We start from the raw sequence: 9,058 nt of genomic DNA, 5'->3' as shown, positions 1-9,058 counted from the left end.
CAGTGCCTGCCAACGTCTTTGTCGGCCATCTCATCACTCAAGGAACTACGGTTAGATAGCATTCCACTCCTCAAATCATTGCCAGACCTCCCTTCCTCCTTGTGTTCACTGTCTCTAGGTACACTGTGTCTACATGACCTCGATAACCTACACTGCCTGCCATCTTCTTTGTCGGCCATCTCATCCCTCAAGAAACTAGATTTGAATCGCATTCCACTCCTCGAATCATTGCCAGAACTCACTCCCTCTTTGAATTCACTGTCTCTATGTAGGCTTGATAACCTACAGTGCCTGCCATCTTCTTTGTTGGCCATCTCATCCCTTAACCGTCTAGAAGTTAATAGCATTCCACTCCTCAAATCATTGCCAGAACTCCCTCCCTCATTGAATTCACTGTCTCTATGTAGGCTTAATAGCCTAGAGTGCCTGCCATCTTCTTTGTCGGCCATCTCATCCCTCAAACGTCTAAATTTAGACAGCATTCCACTCCTCAAATCATTGCCACACCTCCCTTCCTCCTTGAAATCAATAATAGTAGAAAATTGTCATCCAGAGTTGAAGTGTTATAAAAAAGTTTCAGGCTCTGATTGGCACGAGATCGCACACCTTCCGAATGTCCGTCTTTATTGTTTTTAAGAGTTGTTCGTGTTTGTAATTAAATTATAAAATGATTGTTTTGCCGTTAATTTTGAATTTTTTCAATTGTAGTTGAGATATGATTTGTGATTTTGGATTAGATATAGGAGTCTTATATTTCATTAACGTTAAAATATTGATGATTTCCTCTTCTGAAATTTGAATATATTAACATATTTGTTTGGATGTATGAATTTACTCCATAAAGATGATTACAATGACATTAAAATCTAGAGGCATTTATCTACAAGGCACCCCAAAATGTGGTTCTTACCTACAACTCATATTGGCATTATTTTTAAGTACATAGCACCTTATGCATGAAAATGTGTATTTCACCATTTTAAAGTTAAAATGGTGAATTTTATGATGTGATATGAATAATTTGGGTGGTATAAATGTAAAAAAAAAAGTAAAGTTTTGGTATTATATATGTAAATGCATACGAATTGCGTGGTATGTATGCAAATACACCTATTGAAAAAGGTGAAAACTTATGGAGAAGGTGGTTTGGTTTGCCCTCTATGATCAGGTTTTTGTGTTTTAAGGATTGACAGTTAAAGATAATATTTTGATGGTTAATATCTTTTTGGACTTTGTATGTTACGACAAAAAGGGACAGAAGTGGGGTTGTGTGTTTATTGAAGGATTGAAAAAAGGTGTTGGAATACATCATGAATCTATAGTGTACATGTTGTGATAGAATGTTAGAAGACGTGGGAGGACCCCCTAGGGAGAGGTTATATTAGAATGATAGAAGTTGAGAAAATTTTAATGAGTTTTGTTGTGTGATAGAATATTATGACAGTAGAGAGATGTTAATCTGTTAATTTTATGCAAAGATCTAGCAAACATGTATGCGAGGAATTTCAAAAGAGACATTAACAAATTTACTTGAAAATTTAAAAAAAAGAGGCTAAATTCAATTGAAATAATCCATTATATGCATGGTGTTCCAGAAGTCTCCCCTTCCTTGTAGTTGGAAAAAATATGATAAAAAAGTGGAAAAACTTATTTGGTCTCTCGTGTCCATAAAGATTATGAAAAAATAGTAAAATGTGACAATGAGGGCTACGCCAAAATCTTAAAACATTCCATTGGAAGATCCATTTTATTTCCTTTAATTGTAAAATATTCATTCAACAATTAATTGTCTCCATCAAATTATTTGGTATTGTTGAATTCAAGAGTGTCCAATGAATCACTCCCAAGGAATAGAATGTAGAACAAAAGAAAAAGAGAGAAGACTGCTCTAATAAAAGTAGAATGAGTTGTTGACCTCATTTTTTGGTGAGGTCTGTTTCCCTTTCTAGAGCTTTTGGTCTAGCCATGGGACCTTCATATTGACTCTCCTTGAGGAGTTGTGTTGGGACTCATACCAATTAGAAATTTAAACCACCTCTTGACTCATTGTAATGTCATATGTATGGTTTCAAATCCTTGACACTTAGTTGAGTCGATTGAGATCAACATGTTAAAACTCAAGTAGAAGATTAAAGAATCCCTAAGGAAACTCTTTGAACTTAGGGGTTCACTCACTTCACAATTCACACCATTCACACACATTCACACTTACATACATTTCACCATTAAATTAAAATTAAAATCAAATTTTTAAAAATTCATGCAAACCAAAATCCAAGGCCCTAAATTAATTTCAAAATTTACCATGATGAACTCAAAAGCCCAAAACTCCCCAAATTTAAGTCAAATTCAAATTTAAATTAAGTAAAAGACTTTATGACATAAATTTGAGCCCACTCATCACATTGAAAATTAATCAAACTTAGGGTAAAAGTCTCATGATCAAAATGACCTAAAATTAGGCTCATGACAAATGACATAAAAACCCAAAAATCACCAAATCTACTTTTATACAAGTCATGCAAAACACATGCAAGCCACCAAATGGGGGCTCATTACAATAAATTTTTCGCTTTATGCCCTTGTCCTTTGGTTTATATCCTGAAAGCTGGTGGATCCCGAGCACATTACTATTCATGTTCTGTGCTTGTGTTTGTTATACGATAGCATGCTCAGATGGTATAATTTTGTGCTTCTCTGGCAGCAAGGCCTTGTCAAAGGCTTAGTACTTCTACATGTGTGTGTGAGTTAAATAAAAGGTGGGCATTTATATACACACCACACAATTGTTTTTTATTTACATATATAACACCTAAAGCTCCATATTTACGTACATAACAATCTTATCTTTGACATTACATCAATAATAACACTATCACTAATCTTTTAAAAGTGAAATACACATTTTCATGCATATATTTTTAACCATCAAGGTGTTATAAATGTACATATCAAACTTTAGGTGTTAGAAAATGCATAAGAATTGTGCAGTATGTATGTAAATTTGCCTAAAAAGAAAAAAATGATAGCTTCAATAATATGTTGCATTTTAACTTTATTCTCTTAATTTTTTGACTGTAGCTTAAAAATTTTTATTTTCATTCAAGAAATTTCATCCTCTGCGGGGATTTGCTCCAGCAGCTACATTCAACTTGTTCAAAACCATGGTGGGTTGGGGGAGACCAAGGGAATGTATATCATCTTTCAGTTTTGAGTTTTATCTTAATTATGTGCACCTTTTTGACACATTTAAGTTGGTGATTGAGGATTTGCAAATGGGCCCCTTAGAATAAGTATATCCAAGGTGAAGAATGCAAATATATTAATACATTTCATGTGCATGTATATGCAGGGTTGGTGTTGTCCTCCTGGAAGAAGATCATCCATCAAACTTAGTTGTATTTTGTAAATTCTATGGACAAAGGCCTCTGAAGATTTTGAAGAAGTTGCTAAGTGTCTTAAACTCTAACATCTCACAATTTATTGCAGGATACAATCTGCCTCATTTTAGTTGCAATTGCATCACTTATTTCCTGTAAAGTGGTTGAAGAAACATGCCAAAGAGGGAATTTTCGATGCACTTTGATTAATGTGCGACAGCGAGCACCGACTTTGTCACATTAGATGAGACTACTTTCAAGGACATCCCTCAGGTATATTTCTATGTTGTATAAATTTATTTGCATGTGAAACTGCTGTAAACTCACATCGCCGAACACCTGAAATAATTCCAAAGAACTCCTGCAGCTGAACTTCTCTATACTACTAAGAACACCAAGAACCTTCTACCTGCCTACTTTGGTTTGGACAGCTCTAGAAGCACTCTTGGTGGCTGCAATAAGAAGGTGAGCTGCTTGTACCGAACTCTAGCTACAGTGTTGAATATTAGAACTGTCGAATACCTCTGTTTATGATGTAGCCGCAAGTTCCCTTTCTGAATACCTTGCTGATTTCTGCCTCAGCTGGGTGGGTCGTAGCCAGCAAGAATCCCTTTGTTCTTGCTATGGTTCCAAGAACCAAAGATTTCGTAGCCCAGAAAAAACACCTTGCTGCTGTAGCTAGAACTTGTACCGAACTCTTGTAATAGTGCCGAAGGATTAGAATTGCCGGAGTGTCGAATTCCCTCTGTCTGTAGCCGAATTCCTTCTACCTGAATAACCTAAGGAATGAAAGATCTGTTTCCAGTGTAACGGCTTTTGTATCCAACATGTGAAAACGCAGCAAGCAGAACAAGGGAAAAATAGAAATGTTGAAAATGAAATGCAAGAACACAACCAATTACGTGGTTCGGTCCATAGACCTACATCCACGGGAGGGAATCGCCAACAAATTCACTAAGGCAAAGAAGAATTACAGGCTTTTTACATCAATGAATGAACACTCCTCTAGATATCTCCCTCTTGAAACTATCTCAATACAGGATCTAACACTCCCTCAATTCTTGTAGCCTCTCTTTTTCTTCTTCTTCTTGGACTGATTTCCTTCCACTTCTTGGTCTTCTTGGTCTGATTTCTATTTTCCTCCTTGTAGTAGCCTTCCTCGCCTCTACAAGCCTCCCTCATCTCTTTATAAATAGATGAGGCCTCCCAAGTAGACCATAAAAGCTTCCATAGTTCTTTTAATATCTTCTATGGAATTACAAATCTACTCTTTGCCTTAGTTAGCTAATTGTGAGTCAATTATAACAATTCTCCACCTTGACTCTTAATTACGAAGCTCCGCAAGAAAGATTCCCTCCACCTTGCCCCGAGGGGCCCTTAGCCCTTGGTTGAGTTTACTAAGTCCAGACAGTTCCTGAACTTAGTAATCACATTTCACGACGGTATGAGAACCTTTAGTTACTCTGATATGGTCATTTTCCTCCTTAAAAGAGTATCCGTTTTTCTCCAACATACCTAAAGAAATCAGATTTCTTTTGAGCTTTGGTACGTACCTGACATTTTGCAGTATTTTTTCAGCTCCATCATACATCTTTATTTTGATTGTTCCATTGCCGACCACCCTGCAAACCTTGTTATCTCCAAATAGTACGAACCCATCATTTACCAGTTGCAGTATCTCAAACCAATCATTATGAGGACACATGTGGAAAGATCAACCCGAGTCGAGGATCCACTCCTTGCTGGATTCTTATTCGGTGATCACCAAAGCTTCAGCTGAAGCATAGCCGTCCGAGGCTATGCTTGCTTCTCTAGGATCTTTAGAATTTTTTGATATTTATTCTTCCTGTCATGACAGTTCCTCTTGAAGTGACCATCCTTGTGACAATGATAACACTTAAAAGATCCCTTTGATGATTGATTTCCACCCTCCTTTCTTGATCTTGATCTGTTCTGCCCGTTTCTTGAATCTTTCTTGTCTGATATTCTCTAACGATAAGACTGTCTCCGCTGATTTCTTTGTCCATCTCATGTTTTCTTTGGAGTTCTTTGGCTCTAGTCAACGCTTGAACCTCTTATAATAAAATTTTTTGCACCCTTCCATAAAACATCACATCTTTGAAATGCTCGTAGCTCTTAGGGATGGAGTTTAATAACAACAATGCATTGTCCTCGTCATCCATCTTAATATCAATGTTTTCAAGATCATCAATAATAGATTTGCTCTGAGACGGATTTATCTTCATGCATCTTGAAAGAGTACAGACGTTGCTTCAAGAAGAGTCTGTTAGCCAAAGATTTTATCATATAGAGTATTTCGAGTTTGGCCCAAAGTGCTTGAGCCGTCGTCTCCCTCGAAACTTCTCTCAAAACTTTATCACATAAGCTTAAGATTATCAAGTTGTGAGCCCTGTCCAAAATCCCGTTCTTTTCTTTCTTGGTCATGTCGACCGGCAATGCCGCGGGCCCTTGCAAAGCTTCCATGACACCTTGCTGCACTAACAGAGCTCTCATCTTCACTCTCCACAGGCCGAAGTCGTTCTTCTAGGTGAATTTCTTGATGTCAAATTTGGCGGAGCACATTGTCATGGCTAGGTTTCCCACAGACGACGCCAATTGTTGTAAAATCGCCTCGCCGAACACCTGAAATAATTCCAAAGAACTCCTGCAGCTGAACTTCTCTATACTACTAAGAACACCAAGAACCTTCTACCCGACTTCTTTGGTTTGGACAACTCTAGAAGCACTCTTGGTGGCTGCAGTAAGAAGGTGAACTGCCTGTACCGAACTCTAGCTACAGTGTTGAATATTAGGACTGTCGAATACTTCTCTTTCTGCTGTAGCTGCAAGTCCCCTTTCTGAATACCTTGTTGATTTCTGCCTCAGCTGGGTTGGTCGCAACCAGCAAGAATCCTTTGATCTTGATATGGTTCCAAGAACCAAAGATTTCATAGCCCAGAAAAAACACTTTGCTGTTGTAGCCAGAACCTGCACCGAACTCTTGTAACAGTGCTGAAGGAGTGTCGAATTCCCTCTGTTTGTAGTCGAATTTCTTATGCCTGAATAACCGAAGGAATGAAAGATTTGTTTCCAGTGTAACGGCTTCTGTATCCAATATGTGAAAACGCAACAAGCAGAACAAGGGAAAAACAGAAAGGAAAAAAACGCAGAAAATGAAATGCAAGAACACAAACACAAGAACACAACCAATTACGTCCATAGACCTACATCCACGGGAGGAAATCGTCTATAAATTCACTAAGGCAAAGAAGAATTACAGGCTTTTTACATCAAGGAATGAATACTCCTCTAGATCTTTCCCTCTCGAAACTATCTTAATACAAGATCTAACACTCCTCCCTCAATTCTTGAAGCCTCTCCCCTTCTTCTTCTTCTTGGACTGATTTCCTTCCCGTTATTGGTCTTTTTGGTCTGATTTCTATCTTCTTCCTTGTAGTGGCCTCCCTCGTCTCTACAAGCCTCCCTCATCTATATATATGAGGCCTCCCAAGTAGACCATAGAAGCTTCCATACTTCTTTTAATATCTTCTATGGAATTACAAATCTGCTCCTTGCCTTAGTTAGCTAATTGTGAGTCAATTATAACAGAAAGTTATATGTCAGGCTTTTTTACAAGAAAACTTTTATTTCTTGAATAGTTGGATATATAACAATTTCGATAATAAAAATATTTAAGATAAGACCAAAATATAGCGATGCTGAAGCTAGAGTTTTATTTCTGTTTATATTCTTGGTTATGTGTTTTAGTTTGTGGTTGTGTCTCTATGTTTTATGATGACATGTAATTTGGAGAGTCTAGCCTTTATAAATAGCAACTGTTTTGTGTGAGCTGGGGATGGAGAATTTTTTAGTGTTTTTAATAATATTCCTTTTATTCTATCAGGTTAAGAAGTTTATTCAATATTTTGGAGTGGCGTCCAAGTGGTGATCAAACATCATTTTTCAATTGATGCATTTTTATCTTCCTTGCATTATGAATCTCCCTTTTTTTCTGCAAATACATAGAAAAAAAATGTTTAAGAGTAGATAAATGAAGGATTGGATCCTCAGTATGTGCACTGATTTGAACTGATTCTGTATTGTTTCTGAAAGCAATCAGCCATTGCTGAATTTGCTTCATCGTTTTATTTAATATATGTTTCAGAATATGATTATCTCTTTCAACGTCAAGGCTTTTGTTGTGAACTGGGTGAGAAATATATTACCGGAAATTGAAATTAGTTTTGTTATAATTCTCTCTTGATTGGCTGCCATTTTTGGAGGTTTTGGCAGAGTTGATTGCTGCACTACGCTGCACCTTGTTTTTCTCTCAATTATATAGTCATTTATAAATAAATACTTTACTGCTTTAATTTGACATTTTTAGCTCAAAATTGGAATAAAGTAATGTTAATTGTAAAATAAACTTTTAGATTTGATAAAACTATTTATTATATACTCAAACTTTATATTTCTAATCATCAAGTAGTTATTTTCCCAATAATATTTTATGTTAGGATTTATTTGATTTCAACAATAATTTAAATCCAATATCATAATTATCTCACATGTATATATTGCTAATTGGGGCATTTATATACATACCAAACAATTTTTATGTATTTACATAAATACTTTCCCATTTATATTTATAACATTAAAAATTTTTAACATCGCTTAAAAAATACAACCATCATTAACCTTTTGAAACTGATCCACATTTCCATGCATGCATAGTTTTATCACAAAAATGTGTTATAAGTACATATATCAAACTTTAAGCGGTGTTAGATATGTAAATACTTAAAGAATTGTGTGTATGTAAATCTCAATATTAAACTATTCCAAACTAACATTAGTTTCCCCATCATAGGAGTAAATCATGGATTTTGTTGTCCTCTGCTTAGGAAGATTTAGCGGCCTCTCAAAATTCCCAACTTTCCTATGAATAAAGGCTCTGAGGCCTTCAATGGTAAGGTGATTCATTCCATGGACTTTGCCAACATGGGAAGCATTGTTGCTGTCAAGTTTGTTAATGGAAAACATGTCGTTATCATTGGTTTCCTCAATTCGGCTCTTGATGCCACTGCAGAATGCGCTAATATTAACGGTATGGTCATTGTTATTATCACCATTAAATTCATAAAGCTACTTAGTCCACATGTAATAATTCCTTATATCCTTTATTCTCATTTTTCTTAAATTTGTACTTGTAGGTGTGGAGCTTCCTAGTACGATGATTGTTCGAACAAAACGATGAAGGAATTAGATTTCTCAGCTTGGAGTGTCCCTTTCAGTTACTTTTATTTCAATCGCTTCTAGGAACTACTCTTTTACAAGCCCGAAGAAGGGATTATAATAATCCTTTTGGCAACTATGTTTTCTCCTTTAGTAAATACTGGACACCAACTTCATTTTTTTGCTCTTCAATATAGAGATGGTTTATATCTAAGTTTGTTGAGAGCTACGTCAGAAAAACCACTCCCATAGAGAAGTATGTAATGGCTCCAGACCATAGCTTCTTTGAAGAATGTTAGCAAGTTGTTTTGCAGTAGTAAATATTTTTTATTTCTTTTGATTGTATTTATTTACACTTCTTCTTATGAGAAAATATTGTTGTTTGGATGATATAGGCACTGTGGCTGATACCAAAATCTGTCATCCTACGGAGTTTGATT

At 36.0% G+C, this 9,058-nt stretch overlaps 1 long non-coding RNA gene across 1 annotated transcript; it reads left to right on the top strand.

Moving 5' to 3' along the window:
• The first annotated feature begins 2,984 nt into the window (after nt 1–2,984).
• Nucleotides 2,985–9,038, top strand: LOC110039243. The gene is made up of 4 exons (XR_002295498.1): nt 2,985–3,653; nt 8,254–8,490; nt 8,597–8,874; nt 9,014–9,038. It is a non-coding gene; the product is annotated as an uncharacterized LOC110039243 (long non-coding RNA).
• The last annotated feature ends 20 nt before the right edge of the window (nt 9,039–9,058 follow it).

This window comes from Phalaenopsis equestris, unplaced genomic scaffold, assembly GCF_001263595.1.
Source record: "Phalaenopsis equestris unplaced genomic scaffold, ASM126359v1 Scaffold235928, whole genome shotgun sequence".
Classification (NCBI taxonomy): domain Eukaryota; kingdom Viridiplantae; phylum Streptophyta; class Magnoliopsida; order Asparagales; family Orchidaceae; genus Phalaenopsis; species Phalaenopsis equestris.
Note: the sequence above shows the minus strand (reverse complement) of the source record. Positions and strands in the feature narration are given on the sequence as shown.